The 15,775-nt window shown below is 40.2% G+C and overlaps 1 pseudogene; it reads left to right on the top strand.

The window, feature by feature from the left end:
• Nucleotides 1-1,838: 1,838 nt before the first annotated feature.
• Nucleotides 1,839-14,381, top strand: LOC111859448 (uncharacterized; annotated as a pseudogene).
• Nucleotides 14,382-15,775: the final 1,394 nt, after the last annotated feature.

Genomic DNA, 15,775 nt, shown 5'->3' with positions numbered 1-15,775 from the left:
ATCGTTATAACTAGAAGGGGTCAGGTCAGAACGAGAAATGGTTACGTTATAACAATACTAATTTATCGTGCTAAAATGAGAATCTAAATTATTTTGTTAAATGACAAATGTTTCTCCTTATGACGTAATGGGTATATTGTGTTCATTCGTTTACATGATTTGATCAAATTTTACTTCATGCTGGGGACGAGACTTCGGTCATGCCATTCGCACATGTTTGTACGTGAATGCTATTTCACTGTTTCACGGTAATAAATTTATTCGCACAATTCTTTGTAATAAAGTGCCATACAATGTCTCCCATTCCATCTTGAGAATATTCTGACAAGTAGCCACACAAAGTTTCACCTGAAGGCTGATTCTACGATGGAATTTAGGGGTTAGGCTGAGAACTTCTTCCCCTCAGCTGTCAATGTGATTGACAATAATACTGGGCAACGCTGAATCTCCACCTCGCCACCCTTCACACAGAACTTGGTTCTTCGACTGAACATTGCTTTTGTTTGCTGTCTGCTCATTTGTTTACACCAACTGATCAATTTGGACATTGTATTTCTCCAGTTTGCACTTGTATCATTGCATCATCATACTACCTCATACTTTCTGTGACCTGGAAAGACTCATAACCAGTGCTCCAGATCGATGATGCACTGGATGACATTGTCAGGTCGACGTGTTTTAGCTCTCCAGACCTCCAACATCAAAGGCCCTGTTCGCTATCAGTTGCAGTCTATGGCACCTCCAGTCGGTGCTGTTCGGGTTCTGAAATGTTTCAGAACCATGTTTCAGAGGTTGATGGAGTGTATGTTGGACAATCATTGTACTGTATTGCTCACCTTGAACAATGAATGGTTGGACCCCAGGCCATCATGGTAGGTACAGTGTGGTACAGAACAATGAGTTAATTAAGAGCAGGGGTCACCTGTTCTAAAAATAGCGCAACTCACCAGTGAGCAGCGTCTAAAATTTCATTTTATCCTGTTGTTATTCTTCTTAAATCACATTTGCATTTATATAAATTTGAAAATGACAATATCTAAAAAGCATTTAAAACATGTTTATTATACATGAAGTTTACATAAGTTTAGGACCTAAACTTAAAGTGGTAGCCCTTCGTATGGCTCAGTACCCATGAAGTAGCGCTCAGTTTCAAAAAGGTTGGTGACCCCCTGGTTAAGAGTTTTTCTAGATTGAGGTTAATTTTCAAGTTCAGGCAGGATCAGACCTTCCTGCCACAGAGACAGGTCTATTGAGACAAAGACGGTCCACTCTACTCTAGAAAGGGAGATGTGTTGTGATTGTTTATGAACTTGTTGGCCTGTATTGGAGCACCTGCATGACGTTGGGCACAGGTCACGAGGAACAAGGAACAAGTCATGAAAAATACAAGTTACATAATGATCTCATATTTGTTCATTAGTGAAAAATGATGTAACTTTTATTCTAAGCAGTTACTATATTTGTTACTATATCTGTTAAACTGCATTCATATGGTTTTACATATCTAATATTATTATTGTATTATTAATAGTATAATATTTGAACAATAAAACTTTTATATCGCTTTTCTGGATTAATCTGGATGAATTAACTATGGAAGATTATTCCCATTTTATTTTCCAATGTAGTTCCCTACAAATCTCATCAATACATATATTTAAGATAAGGCCTTGTAAAACAACGCTAAAATCACACGCAACTTTAAGGTTTAAAGGCAGATTTGTTGCATTAAGATGTTATGGGCACAACTGTTCAATGTAAAAACCCAGGATAACATCTTACTCGTCACTGTGCATTTTATGTACGCCCAACGTAATGACAATGTCGATGAAGTATAAAAACCACGCCTAAACAGCAATTACGACATTTTCTCTTCATAACAGATACATTGCGAGTGCAGTGTATGCATGGTTTAATTACAATGATGAGCGGAGCATTAAGCGAGTGTCGGTCAGTGCTGGTAACCGGGGCGAGCAGGGGCATCGGTCTGCAAATAGTTAAAAGCATGGCTAAAAGGTCCGAAGGGCCGGCGATTACTATCGCAACTGCCCGTAACCCAGCGGCTGCAGAGGTAGTATATCCTATATTTTCATTATTATATGCTGATAATTATTGTTGTATAACTGATCATAATTAGAAAGGTAAGGCGTGTTTTTTATATAGCGGTTTTCTAGCCTATGTATTGAAAACGCTTTCTGATTAAGTCCATTAAATAGTTAAAAGATCAACAAAATATTGACCTGTTTCCAGTGATCTGTATCGCGATGCAGGATTTCTTGCATTTTCTTAGACATACATTTAGCTGATACTACCTTAAATTCGACAGTGTCTTTTCGCTAAGCAAGAAATCCTGCTTTGTGATACAGGCCTCAGGAAGTTACAATTGTCGCGGTAAGTGAATTTGACCAGATGCGTAGAGACTGGACAGGCAAGGGAGGCAGTTGCCTGGGGCCCCAAGCTGGGAGGGCCCCCTCGACGGCCGATTACATAGTACACTGCCACGACAAATCTGCTTTATTTGTGTATTCTGTTTTTCAGAAAAATATCTGTTGATATTATTAACTTAGACCATACGGTAAAATAATGGTAATACATTTTGTCATGTCTGTGGAGCCCCCCCCCCCCCCGTGTCCTTAGAACCGCCTCCGAATTTGATGTGATGTTTGAATGCAGTTTTGTAAATAAAATACTAGCCTACATGCAAGGCGTTAATCGCTAGATGCAACGTTGATAAATGTATCTTGAATGACGTTTTTTTTTTTTGGTGATTGTAGGAACTTCAAAGAGTTGCTAAGGAGTACTCGGGCGTCCACGTTGTAACACTTGGTAAGTAGATCATGCCAGCAGGTGGCGCAAGTGGTGCATCGGCACTCGTACTGTCCTGAATCGGATTTTCATAAGCTCTGGATCCCTTTTCCAACTTCAATCCATCCTTCCCTCTGTCCATCCATCCATCCATCCGGCCATTTTGTGTACCCGCTTCTCCTGTGCAAGGTTGCTGGGATCCAGAGCTTATCTTAGAAGCTAAGGCCGCAAGGCAGGGAATACTTTTACAACAATCTTTCTTAAGAAGCTCAACAAAAATATTACAAAATCAGCATGGACTGTTGTTTTAACAATACTTAATGTTATATGTTGGCAAAAATCTGTGAAAGTTATTAAATTTGAATTTAATTTGTGGATGTGTATCATCTAAAACTGGGAAAATTAATGTATGAAAATATATGTTTATAGCAAAATGTTTCTTTAAAAAATTATTGCTGTTAAGATAATCTGAATATGAATGTGATATTTATCATCCTCTAAGATGTGACCAATCAAGCCAGTATAGATGCTGCTGTTGAGAAGGTGTCACCTTTGGTGGGGGCAGAGGGGCTGAACTGCCTTATAAACAATGCAGCCATTGGCGGGTCCATCAACCTTGAAACAGTGACAGCTGAAGATTTGCTGAAGACATATGAAAGTAACACTGTGGCCCCTCTCATGGTCACTAAGGTAAAAAGAAGTTGTGTGGTCCTTTGGTAATTAAGAAAGCATGATGAAATCATGATTTCTTGATATTTAATTTTGATTTTTCCTCCTGCTATATTCCTGTTGCAGGCCTTTTTGCCGCTTCTGCGAGCAGCTGCGACGCGTGGCTCTGGGGTGGGAATCCACAGAGCTGCTGTGATCAACATGTCCTCCAGTCTCGGATCCATCCAGCTCAACCAGGGAGCTTTAGCGCACATCAAGTACTATGGCTACAGGGCCTCCAAGGTGAGCGCTCAACTGTTCCAGAATCAGATCTGAGCACCACACTCCTCTGCTTAGGCAAATCTGACCCCATGTTCAATGAATACCATATTGCATTGCAATGGTGACAGCTTTTGTCAACAGACTACTTGTTATACAAACAAAATGGTGGAAATACAGGCATAATTATAAAACATTAAGTAACATGATGATACTCATGATCTTTGCAATCACTGAAGATGGCATTTCAGTTTTGAATAATAGGTATTGATGGTAACATGTTACTTGATGGGGCACAATTACTCAGTTACTACTGAAATACAAATTATGAACAAATGCTGAACAGATACAGTCACTACTTGAGATAAAAGATACGTTATGATTCATAAATGATGTACAAACATGATCAGTATTTCACTTGCATCATTCATTACTTGTTCCTTCAGCAGTTCCTTAGTAGTTCCTTCAGTATTTCCTTCAGTAATTCAGAAAAGTTTACAGAATTAACAGATATAGTGACTGCTTGAGACATAATGTCACGATCCGGCATGCAGGCGAACGGGGAAGCAGGCAAGCGGAGCCGTGAAGTCTAATACACGTGGTTTTATTGGTCACAGACGGGCAGACACGGACAAGACCAGGCACTACGCAGGACAACATCAGTGACTAATCTGGGAAGACTAACTCAGACAGGGACTAAATACAAAAGACAAGCTAAGGGTAACGAGCCACAGGTGAGAACAATCAGGGATGAACACGAGGTAATGAGGTGGGCATGGCACACATTAGGATCAGACGGAGCAGATCATGACACATAACATGCATCACGATTCATTAATGATTAATTAACATGAGATCAGAAACTAAGACTTAGTTTCTTGGTTAATTAATGCATAAGTAATAGTATAATACTGTATTATTTGTGCCCCATCAAGTAAAGTGTTATCGTATCAATGATTAAACAATAAAAATAATATTAAACGATAACTTAAACAAGAGGCCCAGACTTTCATATTCTCTCTAACGAGATATCTCAGGCACAGGGGACCCAAACACAGAACAGGAAACCAATACACGAAGCAGGAGTCTTAGAACCAGAACCTAAGGCTGTCGAAGCCTGACGGTCAGACTTGGGGGTGAAGGCTAGGGTAGGCACACGTGAACACATAGAATAAACAGTGCACACACACTGAGACAGGGATCAGGGCACACACTTGCCGGGTAACAGGAGAAACACACTTGTCAAACCACACAAAGGGAGAATCAAGGACTTGTGGAAAAGCAGAGATCTGAAACACTTAGTAAACCATAATTCCTAACACAGGGGAAACCAGCTAGACCGGTTAAATAGCCTTGACTGTTAGGACAATAAGTTACAGCTGTCAGAACTCCGGGGAGAGCGACTGGCAACAAGAGCGTGGCTGTGGGGCAAATGGTGGATCCGAGTAAAGCCTTACTCTACTATCTCCTCCTGTCTTCTCTTCCAGTTTCTGTATTGTACTTTTCGAATGAGTCAGGTGTCAAAGGTCAAGGTGTCTTGAAAAGTTGTGTCTCAAATCATCTCATTACATTTTTCTCTGTAAGGAATAGGGAGACAGGGAGTGAACCATTTCGGAACACAGCCATAGAAATTTTCTTAAGCTGATCAGAACCTGCTTTGTTGTCTCACTTCTGATGTGGTTCCTAACACAGGCAGCCTTGAACATGGTGACGAGGTGTCTAGCCATAGATCTGGAGTCGGAGGGAATTCTCTGTGTGGCTGTTCACCCGGGCTGGGTGCGCACTGACTTGGGGGGCCCACGGGTGAGTGATAAGCCTCTTTCACGCCGAAGTTCCGGAACCTGGTCCCTGTTTACAAGTTCCTGGGCCATCTTGACTGGGGACTTTTATAGCTCCGGGTCACTTTTGTCTGTCGCTTTCACATCACAAAACAAGAACTGGGACCTTTATGCTAGCTAAGCATGGAAGATGCAAAAATGTCATAGGTTAAACTTCACACATAATTTCATGTGAAACTACATCACCAAAAACAACAGAGGATAAACAAGTCGTTTCATTAGTTATTAGTTAGTTATTGGGGGGATCGATCAAGATAAAAATGGGACTCAGCCTTTTATTTATATTTTATTTATATTGCCAGTTCTTACAGTGTGAACACAACAAAAGGAAAAAAGGTTCTGGTTCTTGAAAAAAGTTCCTGCGGTGTGATAGTCTTTTGAGGTCATATTGCTCATGTGAGGATCCTGTTGATTGTGAGCATCAGGAATATCTGTATAATTCAAGCCCTATCCATTTATTCTGTGTACTGTACTATTATTTTTAGGGTGAGCTGAGTGTGGAGGAGAGTGTTTCTTCAGTCCTGAGTCTGCTTGCTGGATTGTCTGAAAAGGATCACGGGGGATATCTGGATTACACAGGGAAAACACTGCCTTGGTGATATTTCCTTTGGGAATATTTTGTGTGCATCCTTTAAAAAGTCATCTATTCTAATCTTGCTGTGACTGTTTAATTTCTGAAATAAATCAAATTGCTAGATATTCAGTGACCTCTGGGATTGTTATTTATTCTTTCTAAAAATACTGCAAAATAAAACAATAAAAGACCAAGGAACATGAGACAGTGCTGTTAACTAGTTTAATTGATGTTTTTTAAACCTGTGCATGAACAAACGAAAAATAAGTCTCTGTATGTTAACAGCGACACTAATGAAGGCACCAACAGCTGTTACTGTGAAAGGAAGGTGAACTTCAGGCCTGACTGGAAAGTGGCTGAAATCCAAGGATCGCTGTAGCTATGTACGGGTTGACACCAATCCATTTCTTGCTCCAAGACATGAACTGCATTCTTAGAACAATTGAGTAGTGCAGTTGAGGTTTATTTAATACAAATATAACTATGCAACTTCAGTTTGAACTTCATATGCACCTACACTGTTACTAGTAATAGTAATTTTGGTCCTGATATTCAGCCTGAAGCACTGCTGTTGTGTAAGTGATTTGTAGCAGTTTCTTTGCTTTGATAGTTTATGTTAATTAACAGTAACGTTACAATTAAAGATTTTAATTGCGCATTGATTTACTACTCTGAATCACCTGGATGGAACTACGTGTGCAGTTATAGAAAATTAATCATCACCCTTCAAACTGAGTTCAGTTAGTACTATGGCATAAGCATGATTTAATGCAGCCTGTCACTACTTGAGGGGACACAAATAATGTAGTAGTATATGCTTACTAAATGCATTAATTAACCAATAACTGAGTGTTAGTTACACACTGATACCATGGTTTTTAATCTTTAATCAATCCTGACGGTTCATGTATTCCATTTAGGAACAAAAATAGATAGCAGTTAAGTAATTAGTTAATAATTAACTAATATAGTTCCAGCATGGAATACATGAAATGTCATAATTGATTAATGATAAAATAACAGCCTTGAACCCATAATCAAAAGGGGAGTCTAGACAAACAGCCGACCACTTAGCCTATTAAGCCACATGGTGTCCCAAGAAGCAGGGAAACACACTAGGATAACACCAAACAGGATGGCCAGCGAGAACTACTGGCCAAATGGGGAGATGTAACATGGGAGAGGACCAGACAGGTACCGACCATGACAACATGACAGCGAAGTGCTCTTAGATGAAGTGCTACAACATTCCTTCGCCTTGTTTAATTAGACATATGGCACATACATTAGAAATTATACTGGGCTTCCACTGATATGTAAGCCACTAGATATAGGTCTGGTTCACACTGATACCAATGCAGGGTCTCCAGAAAAACCTCCAACAGGAATCCAGGACTAGTCTGCAACATTAACTGCAGTGACCTTAAGGCAAACAAAGCAACATGACGCAGGAATAGGAGGAACAAACAGGAGTTTTATTTTGGGACAGCAGTGGAAATGGGTGTAACAAAAGCAGTGGGGTGGAACAAAAATAAGGCAAATTTTGGTAGAAGCACAGGGGACAAAAACCGAAAAGGCAGCTGGGACACGTATGTCCTGGTGGGAAGCAGGAAGAGAAACAAAGAAGGAAAAGCCATAACTTTTCCCTGACTATTGACCTGGTGACAATATAGGAAATCAAATTATATCTGTTAGTAAAAAAAAACAGGACATGTTTATACAAAGACACATAAAGAAGGTTCAGTTCCATGAGAGAGTTTCATTGTGGATGCAGCCTGCACAGACCTACCTGGAAAAGTAACTCATCCATGGACATCGACTGTGAGATAGTTTACACCCTGCTTTTATTAAAGCAGGCCCAGTTTCTCTGTTTTCTATCGTGTTAACATGCCCAGAGGCTTTTGAGCAGCCTGCGAAACTTGAACCACCAGAAGATTGTTTTTCTCCCTACTCAGGACTTTTTCATTCCTCTATCGCATTGTCTTCTGGCATTCTTTTTTCCCCCTTCCCATTTCATGAACCACTTTGTATAAATGATGTAATAGTGGAATGTTATGCACATTTATCAAGGGTCTTAGAGCGTCATAACAAATACAGTTTTATATATTTTTAACATAAAGCATTAAACTGCATTCAGATGATTATTAATATTATCTATAATTTCTTCAATTATTATTACTATTACTATTATTCTTGTATTATTTTGCATGCTTTACAGCATAATACTTAAGCATTATAACTTCTATTATTTTTTACATCGAGCATTTTTTACATTTTCCATTGTGGATCCGTATAGGCCTATCTATCATCAGTGAATTTATTTAACCTACGGCCAAGCTAATCAACGCAAAAATCTATGACACTATATCATTTAAAGACGTCATTTTCACTGAAATGCTTAATAGCAATTGCAACATTTTCCCTGCATAACATTAATTAATTGCGAGTGCAGTGTATGCATGGTACAATTACAACGATGAGTGGAGCATTAAGCGAGTGTCGGTCAGTGCTGCTAACCGGGGCGAGCAGGGACATCGGTCTGCAAATAGTTAAAGATTTGGCTAAAAAGACCGAAAGGTCGGCGCCAATTATTGCGACTGCCCGTAACCCAGCGGCTGCAGAGGTACTTTACTCTTCATTGTCATATACTGATAATTACTGTTTTGTTAACTGATCATAATCATAAAGGTAACGCGCGTTTTTGTAGCATTTTTCTAGGTTGTGTATTTAAAATGCTTTCTAAATATATGTCCACTTTTTGCTCAAATTGAGTTCGGTTAGTACTATGGCATAAGCATGATTTAATGCAGATTTAAAGAAGATGTTATCCTGTTTCCAGCAGGCCCAATTGGTTATAGTAAATATTACGTGATGTTTGGAATGCGTTTTTATAAATGAGACACGGAGTAATAATTCGTAAAGGCATTCATTTCGTATGGGATACTAGGTCGACATTTGATCGCTTTACGCAGTCTTGATAAATGTATACTGAATGACGTTTTTTTTTGGCGATTTTAGGATCTTCAAAGAGTTGCTAAGGAGTACTCGGGCGTCCACGTTGTAACACTTGGTAAGTTGATCCTGCCAGCAGATGGCGCAAGTGGTGCATCGGCACTCGTACTGTCCTGAAAAGAATTTTCAGTTCCGTTCCTTTTCATTTTTTATAGATTACTTCTCTTTCAAACACACTTAAAACAGTTCATTTTTTGTTAGAAAGCTTAGCAACGATTTAACGTAATCAGCGTAGGATGTTAAAATAACAATAGTTAATAGGCCTATTTGTTGGGAAAAAATCTGAGAAAAGTTTTTAATTTTGGGGTGTGTATGATCTTAAGATAAGGGAATGAATAGTATTTTCAAATGAAAATGTATGTTTATTACAAAGTGTTTTACTGTTAAGTAAAACGATCACTGTTAAGCTGATTTTAAATAAAAAGTAATCTTGCTAATGTGATCTGTAATTGGAAACGTTTGCAAAGGTCGGGAAAAGTAAACTGAGAGTCAGTTTTGAACTGTTTTGGATCACCTGATATTTGAGTCACTAAGAATGTAATGAATGTGATACTTATCCTCTAAGATGTGACCAGTCAAGCCAGTATAGATGCTGCTGTTGAGGAGGTGTCACCTTTGGTGGGGGCAGAGAGGCTGAACTGCCTTATAAACAATTAATGCAGCCATCGATGGGGACACAGACCTTGAAATTTTGACAGCTGAAGAGATGCTGAAGACATTTGAAAGTAACACTGTGTCCCCTCTCATGGTCACCGTGGTAAAAAAAAAAAAAAAAAACTCAGTGTAGCAGCCGAAAAGGTACGATCCTCTGCAAATGAAGAAATCATGATTTTATTTTTTTTATATACATACATTTTTGATGGAGTATCACCCGCATTCTCTGTATGCAGTTGTCATGTTCTCCCTCAAAGACATTTATTGTTTTCAAATGTCCCATTGTCTGCATGAACTGAATAGCTCTGTTTATCAAATGTTGATAACGGCAATTGTTGTGTCGGGACGGGGAAGCAGGCGAAGGGAGCCGGAAATACTACAAAACGGGGTTTATTGGCAGGGAAACAGACTCCAGACATGCAACATTAATGACAGACCTGGGGAAACAGACTTGAACGCGGACTAAATACAGGACATGACATCAGAATAAACGCAAGACAGCTGATAAGATGGGAATTCACACGCGGTTAACGAGGTGGGCGTGGCACACACGAGGACTGGATGTGCAGGTCATGACAGTAATTGTTATTTAATTAAGGGTCCAAAGCACGAAGTGCTATGGACCATTATTGTTTTTCTTAGGAGTATTTATTATTTTTCTGCCCTAAAACTGAATGGACAGCCTAAACCGTAAGACTGAGGCCGACCAAACTTGGTAGGATGATGTCAATTCCTACCCACTACTCAGACCCTCCAACCCAAGTCAGTCAGTCAGATGCGCCCCCATACACTTTTCGGCCAATATCTCCTGTCCTGTTAGTCCTACAATCAAAATTCTTTTTTTCTACAGATGCATGCAGGTATTTCCTACAACTTTCAGAGTGAAACTATTAGGCTCCGCCTACTTAGATTTTTTGCTAATTTGCATAATGTACAAAACTTACTTCTGCCTTAAAGTCCTACACTATCTGACCAAATCAGACAAATGAGGTGTCAAACCGATCAGTCCCCTGAGCTGATCAATTGTTATAAAAAAAAGTCTGACGTTTCTGTATCATACGGCCATTTGCCACGCCCAAACTCAACCTAAATTTGGCCAGTTTCAGTCTGACTGCTATAACTTCTCCCTGCCTTAGCCTACCTTAACCAAACTTACAATCATACCTCCCTGCTCCATTCTGGGGACACCATACAAAGCTGCCCGCATTTAGTCAATAGGGGGCGCTACAAATACCTACTTCCAATATCTCCTGAACTGCTTGGCCTATCCAAGTGAAATTTGGCATATGTCTACTATGGCCAAGCCTGAAGTCAGATCCGTAGTATGGCAGTCATTAGTCATACAATGGTGGCCATAATTAGCCAATGAAATTCAAGGATGCATTTGACAGGCCTACTAATCACTAATCTCAACTAAATCTGGATGATCCATGTGTCTACAGACCCTGACCTCACCCTGGTAAGGGAACCCCAGTCTGCCAGATGGAGGCGCTACAGTGACAACTTTTGTGTTTCTGCCTATTTCTCCAAAACTGTCAAGCCTACAGTTGACATTTATTACCAGGCCAATTCAGTTTGACATGCCAAATCAAACAACATGTAGAACTTGGTTCACCATCTTTGCGTTTTTGCATAATTTATATAGGTCTGAAAACAGGACTTTTCTGCTCAAAACCCTTTATACTCTCCAAGTTCTGTGAATGATGCCAAATCAAGATATATGTACCGTCCAATGACAGTGATTTGCAATCCCTCGTGATGTTTAAAAACTCCATAAATGACATATTCCTATAACTCCTACAATGTCCACCCCACCTAGGTCATTCTGTTAATCAATCAAGACACTGCCCTTATGGATAATTTATAAAAATAACTTGACCTGCCTGTACAGTATGGTCACCAGCCACACCCAACCTGCACTGTTTCCATACTCATTTCAATCAACCACCTCAATCTCAGCCGTGCTTTAGCCAATCCTCACCAAATTTGACCCACTAAAGTAGCACTGGACCCCAGACAGACCCTCCAACTTTGGTGCCGATCGGTCCAACGGGGGCGCTACAGCTACTGTCCATATATGTCTAAGACTCACCTTAGCAAATTCAGCTGAAATGCCCTTATTTCTCATAAAACCTTGAAAGAATTGCTACCTTTCCCTTCACCTAAGTCCATATTTTTAATTTCCTTTCATTTTTCACCCATTTGCCTCGTCGAACATTATCAGACTCAGTATTGAACAGCAGTTATCAAATGGAGCGCTGGCTCCACCTGCTGGCCGCACCATTTCCATGCCCATTTCATTCAAACACCTAAATCTCAGGCATGCTTCATCCAATCCTCACAAAATTTGACTCACTTCTGTATCACTGGACTACAGACAGACCCTCCAACTTTGGTGATGATTGGTAAAACAGGGCGCTACAGCCACTGTCCAAATATGTCTAAGACCCACCTTTGGTAATGCAGCTGAAATGTCCTTATTTTTCATCAAACATTCAAAGATTAATCACCTTTCCCTTCATCTAAGTCCATATTTTTCATTCACTTTCATTTTTCATGACTTTTAGAAATTTATCAAACTTTAATGATACTTCAGGCTGTGTACACTGCAGCAATTACAATTTTTTAATAAATTAGTCAGTTCTCTATTTCAGTAATGCCATTCAATACTTCCAGCCTTTCTCCTGTGTAAATGAACAGCCTAGAATAGGATACAGCATGACATCACTGCTGTTACATGCAGCAGTCCCGCAACTCAGCACTTTGTTAAGAATATGCAACACAGCCCATGTTAACACAGGCAGTATAAACAAAGCAACCCTGTAACATCCAGACTTACCAGATCAGGTATGAAGGTGCTTAAATCTATCGACTACTCAGACCATAGGACCCAAACCATGCATTCAGTCAGGCTCAGGCACTCCACCACAAGGTTCTACATTCTGCCCTACATTTGCTGACCTGTTAGACCGACACTCAACAATCTCCATTCTGATTTCTACCTACTACTCAGACCATCTGACCCAAACCAGTCCTGTTCTGTCTGACATCTGCTGACCTGTACTTCTGTCTGACTTGTTAGTTCCCTCCTCTACTGTTTGTCCTACCAGGACGATCATCCTACGCTTTGGACCCGTTCGTTACTGCCTGCAGTTACTAGTTCATTTTGATTTTTCCTCCTGCTATATTCCTGCTGCAGGCCTTTTTGCCGCTTCTGCGGGCAGCTGCGACGCGTCGCTCTGGAATGGGGATCCACAGAGCTGCTGTGATCAACATGTCCTCCATTCTTGCTTCCATTCAGCTAAACTGCGGAGCTTTGGCGGAATTCAAGTGTTATCCATACAGGGCCTCCAAGGTGAGCGCTCAACTGTTCCGGAATCAGATCTGAGCACCTCAGTCCTCTGCTCTGCTTGTATGAATTGTGACTTTGGTGTGGCAGCCAAAAACGTAATAACTACTGTTAAGGCAATAACTGGAATATAATAATTGTTCCATTCTTAATGTAATAAAATCTGATAACTTACCAATAATATAACAAAATGTCTGATTCAAAAAACATTATGTCATTGGCCAGTTATAACATTTATTTCATTAAGAACTAGCTGCAATGAGTTAGTACCCTGTCCTGAGTTACTCCTTGCCTTGTGCCCATAGTATCCAGGTTAGACTCTGGACCCTGCAACACCGCGTAGAATAAGCAGGAATAGAAAATGGATGGATGGATGATGATACTAGCAAGCTTGGCAATTACTGAAGATAACATATCAACTACTTAAATAATAGTTAGTACAATATGATAAAAATATATGAAACAATAACCTACCAGAATCACACATCCATGTTCTATATTATTTCATTTATGTTGCTTATGAATTTTGCTTTTTGAAAATGTCAGGTGTCAGCATCTCGGAGAGTTGTATTCCAAATTATCCTCTTATTAACATAATTCCCTATACAGCAAATTTTTTTTTTTTGTGCAGGGAATAGTGTTTGAATGAGTGAACCATTTGGAACACAGTCATAGAAATATTCTTAAGCTGATCAGAACCTGCTTTGTTGTCTCACTTCTGATGTGGTTCCTAACACAGGCAGCCTTGAACATGGTGACAAGGTGTCTAGCCGTAGATCTGGAGTCGGAGGGAATTCTCTGCGTGGCCGTTCACCCGGGCTGGGTGCGTACTGACATGGGGGGGGCACAGGTGAGTGATGGATGCTCTTTTGAGGTCATTTTGCTCATGTGAGGAGTTTTATCATAGTGAGCATTATGAATATAAGCATGATTCACAACCTTTCTCTGTGTGTGTGTGTGTGTGTGTGTGTGTGTGTGTCTGTTTTTTTTTCTCCTCTAGCCTGACCTGAGTGTGGAGGAGAGTGTTTCTTCAATCCTGAGTCTGCTTGCTGGATTGTCTGAAAAGGATCACGGGGGATATCTGGATTACACGGGGAATACACTGCCATGGTGATATTGTCTTTGGGATTTTTCTATGCATCCTTTATAAAGTCCTCTTTGCTGTAGTCTTGCTGTGAGTGGTCTAACTACTGAAATTAAAACGTTTAGATATTCAGTGACCTCTGTGTGTTATTTTTACTTTCAAAAATACAGCAAAAAAAAACAATAAAAACCCACGGAACACAAGGCAGTGCTATTAAATATTTTTATTGATGTTTTTAAACCACTGTGTTAACCAAAGAAAAATGAATAAGAACAGTGTCTGTATGGTAATAGAGACGGTAGTGAAGGTACTGGCAGCTTTTACAATGAAAGGATGAGGAACAAAGAGACGGCGTGGAGCCAAAGCAGTGAAATCCGAGGTCTGTCACCAGGTCTGTCACCGTACAGGCTGTCACCAGAAGAAGGGCCATTCTATCAGAAATGAGTCACGACAATATACAAGAATTGAAATATCATTATTATAAACTTTAATATAAAACAAACAGAATGAGAAACTCTTTATTTCCCAGAGGTCTGTTCTCCTCTCTGCAAACTTACCAACATCTTGCTTCTCAGGAAATATTGTAAATATAGTTGCAAATACCACAACTCAACACACTGTAACCTATTTTCCCGCATATTTATAGAATCCGCTGCTCAAATTGTTTACTGCTTCCTATATGTCTACTCTCATATCTCCATTGTTTCAATTTTTATAATCTATGTTTATCAAATGAGCTGCAAAAGGAAGAAATGTGGCCAAAATTTGATCAAATGGAAGAACGGTGACAATAAAGCCTACATATTGTTTTTCTTATTCTTGCAAAGAGTTTCCTTTACAGAAACACTCACAGAAATAAAGAATCCAGTTAGTTTTAGACAGTTTTTGATTATACTAGTTTTTTGCAGTGATACAATCCAGGACAGTTAATGTACGTATCTTGTAGAATGTCCCGTGAATTATCAAGGGCTCCGATTTCTGAGAGATGAACAGAGGGTCCTCAACCAGTGACGCTATTACAAGTATAAACATATATCTAGTCGGAACTTGACAACCTCGTGCACCAGCTCAGGCTCCTTCCCCGTCACCTCGACACACGGCTTGGCATCTGGAACCAGTCTCCTTGAGGGGGGTTGGACCCTCTTCCACTCTGGAGTTGCCTGCGGGGAGAGGCGCCGAGCGGGGGTGGGCATACTTATTGCCCCCTGGTTGGGCGCCCGTACATTGGGGTTTACCGCAGCGGACGAGAGGGTAGCCTCCATTCACCGTCGAGTGATGGGTCCTGACTGTTGTTTGCGCTTATGTGCCAAGTGGCAGTTCAGAATACCCACCCTTTTTGGAGTCCCTGGAGTTGGGTGTTGGAGACCGCTCAGCCTAGTCAGACTAGTCAGCCTATCGGGAGGAGGTCCGCAGACTGACTGAGTGGTGTACGGACAATAATCTAATCCTGGACACATCAAAAACAACAGAACTCATCATTGACTTCTGTAGGAAAAAGGTAGATATTGATCCACTCCACATTAATGGGGAGT

This window comes from Paramormyrops kingsleyae, chromosome 13, assembly GCF_048594095.1.
Source record: "Paramormyrops kingsleyae isolate MSU_618 chromosome 13, PKINGS_0.4, whole genome shotgun sequence".
In the NCBI taxonomy this organism is placed as follows: domain Eukaryota; kingdom Metazoa; phylum Chordata; class Actinopteri; order Osteoglossiformes; family Mormyridae; genus Paramormyrops; species Paramormyrops kingsleyae.
The sequence above is the reverse complement of the archived record's forward strand: the minus strand, read 5'-3'. Positions and strand labels throughout refer to the sequence as shown.